The sequence below is a fragment of the Chiloscyllium plagiosum genome, unplaced genomic scaffold, assembly GCF_004010195.1.
Source record: "Chiloscyllium plagiosum isolate BGI_BamShark_2017 unplaced genomic scaffold, ASM401019v2 scaf_81781, whole genome shotgun sequence".
Classification (NCBI taxonomy): domain Eukaryota; kingdom Metazoa; phylum Chordata; class Chondrichthyes; order Orectolobiformes; family Hemiscylliidae; genus Chiloscyllium; species Chiloscyllium plagiosum.
The window spans coordinates 1-2770 of record NW_025184674.1 but is presented as its reverse complement, the minus strand read 5'-3'; the positions used below and the strand labels follow the sequence as shown (position 1 = coordinate 2770).

The window sequence follows — 2770 nt, the reverse complement described above, 5'->3', positions numbered from 1 at the left end:
CATTCGGTCTGCGCCGATGCAAACAGTGAGGGCTTCTGCGCAATATCTTACGTCCATCTAAACTCTGCCACTCAGCCATTTCCTTTGCCGATGCAAATGCTATTGAAGTCAGACAGTCATTTTGGAGTTACGTTCCACATGCAAAACATCTCTGCTGCAGGTAAACTGTTGAAAGGCACAGACAAGAGAGTTGTTTTAGACAATTGTCACTGTATCATGATGAAAACTTAAACATGCAGCGCAGCGTTCTCATGGGGGTGTAGCTCAGTGGTAGAGCATTTGACTGCCGATCAAGAGGTCCCCCAGTTCAAATCTGGGTGCCTCCTTTATACAAGCAATATCCCTGCACTTGAGCAGTTTTTCAACGAACTTCCGTTACCCATTCTGCACAGGGCAGATTTAGGAAGGGGTATTTTGTTACCACAGCAAGGTTCCTTCTGTGATGAACAGCTGAAGGACACGAAGATCCATGTTGCATCGTGAGATGTTGCAAAATACGCACTGCAGTGCCGAGACGAGAGCTTGAAAGCATTGCATGTGCATTCGGTCAGCGCCGATGCAACCTGTGAGGGCATCTGCGCAATATCTTACGTCCATCTAAACTCTGCCACTCAGCCGTTTCCATTGCCGATGCAAATGCTATTGAAGTCAGACGGTCAATTTGGAGTTACATTCCACATACAAAACATCTCTGCTGCACGTAAACTGTTGAAAGGCACAGACAAGAGAGTTGTTTTTGAGAATTGTCACTGTACAATGCGGAAAGCTTAAACATGCACCGCAGCTTCCTCTTGGGGGTGTAGCTCAGTGGTAGAGCATTTGACTGCAGATCAAGAGGTCCCCTGTTCAAATCTGGGTGCCCCCTTTATACAAGCAATTTCCCTGCACTTGAGCAGTTTTCATGTAACTTCCGTTACCCATTCTGCACAGGGCAGATTTAGGACGGGGTGTTTTGTTACCACAGCAAGGTTCCTTCTGTGATGAACAGCTGAAGGACACGAAGATCTGTGTTGCATCGTGAGATGTTGCAAAACCTGCACTGCAGTGCCAAAACGAGAGTTTGAAAGCATTGCATGTGCATTCGTTCTGCGCCGATGCAAACAGTGAGGGCATCTGCGCAATATCTTACGTCCATCTAAACTCTGCCACTCAGCCATTTCCATTGCCGATGCAAATGCTATTGAAGTCAGACAGTCATTTTGGAGTTACGTTCCACATGCAAAACATCTCTGCTGCACGTAAACTGTTGAAAGGTGCAGACAAGAGAGTTGCTTTCGACAATTGTCACTGTATCATGATGAAAACTTAAACATGCAGCGCAGCGTTTTCATGGGGGTGTAGCTCAGTGGTAGAGCATTTGACTGCAGATCAAGAGGTCCCCAGTTCAAATCTGGGTGCCCCCTTTATACAAGCAATTTCCCTGCACTTGAGCAGTTTTCAAGTAACTTCCGTTACCCATTCTGCACAGGGCAGATTTAGGACGTGGCGTTTTGTTACCACAGCAAGGTTCCTTCTGTGATGAACAGCTGAAGGACACGAAGATGCATGTTGCATCGTGAGATGTTGCAAAATATGCACTGCAGTGCCGAAACGAGAGCATGAAAGCATTGCATGTGCATTCGTTCTGCGCCGATGCAAACAGTGAGGGCATCTGCGCAATATCTTACGTCCATCTAAACTCTGCCACTCAGCCATTTCCATTGCCGATGCAAATGCTATTGAAGTCAGACATTCATTTTGGAGTTACGTTCCACATGCAAAACATCTCTGCTGCACGTAAACTGTTGAAAGGCGCAGATAAGAGAGTTGTTTTAGACAATTGTCACTGTATTATGCGGAAAGTGTAAACATGCAACGCAGTACAGCGGTTGGGGGTGTAGCTCAGTGGAAGAGCATTTGACTGCAGATCAAGAGGTCCCCCAATTCAAATCTGGGTGCCCCCTTTATACAAGCAATATCCCTGCACTTGAGCAGTTTTTCAATTTCCCTGCACTTGAGCAGTTTTCAAGTAACTTCCGTTACCCATTCTGCACAGGGCAGATTTAGGACGGGGTGTTTTGTTACCACAGCAAGGTTCCTTCTGTGATGAACAGCTGAAGGACACGAAGATCTGTGTTGCATCTGAGATGTTGCAAAACATGCACTGCAGTGCCAAAACGAGAGTTTGAAAGCATTGCATGTGCATTCGGTCTGCGCCGATGCAACCTGTGAGGGCATCTGCGCAATATCTTACGTCCATCTAAACTCTGCCACTCAGCCATTTCCATTGCCGATGCATATGCTATTGAAGTCAGATAGTCATTTTGGAGTTACGTTCCATATGCAAAACATCTCTGCTGCACGTAAACTGTTGAAAGGCACAGACAAGAGAGTTGTTTTTGAGAATTGTCACTGTATAATGCGGAAAGCTTAAACATGCACCGCAGCTTTCTCTGGGGGGTGTAGCTCAGTGGAAGAGCATTTGACTGCAGATCAAGAGGTCCCCCAGTTCAAATCTGGGTGCCCCCTTTATACAAGCAATATCCCTGCACTTGAGCGGTTTTTCAACGAACTTCTGTTACCCATTCTACACTGGGCAGATTTAGGAAGGGGTATTATGTTACCACAGCAAGGTTCCTTCTGTGATGAACAGCTGAAGGACACGAAGATCTGTGTTGCAGCGTGAGATGTTGCAAAATACGCACTGCAGTGCCGAAACGAGAGCTTGAAAGCATTGCATGTGCATTTGTTCAGAGCCGATGCAATCTATGAGGGCATCTACGCAATATCT

The 2770-nt window shown here is 46.3% G+C and overlaps 5 non-coding genes across 5 annotated transcripts; all 5 read left to right on the top strand.

The window, feature by feature from the left end:
- Window positions 1-253: 253 nt before the first annotated feature.
- On the top strand, window positions 254-326 carry trnag-gcc. The gene has a single exon. It is a non-coding gene; the product is annotated as a tRNA-Gly (tRNA).
- A 467-nt stretch (window positions 327-793) lies between these two features.
- On the top strand, window positions 794-865 carry trnac-gca. Its single transcript has one exon. It is a non-coding gene; the product is annotated as a tRNA-Cys (tRNA).
- Window positions 866-1331: 466 nt separating this feature from the next.
- Window positions 1332-1403, top strand: trnac-gca. The gene has a single exon. It is a non-coding gene; the product is annotated as a tRNA-Cys (tRNA).
- A 467-nt stretch (window positions 1404-1870) lies between these two features.
- On the top strand, window positions 1871-1943 carry trnac-gca. The gene has a single exon. It is a non-coding gene; the product is annotated as a tRNA-Cys (tRNA).
- A 492-nt stretch (window positions 1944-2435) lies between these two features.
- Window positions 2436-2508, top strand: trnac-gca. The gene has a single exon. It is a non-coding gene; the product is annotated as a tRNA-Cys (tRNA).
- Window positions 2509-2770: the final 262 nt, after the last annotated feature.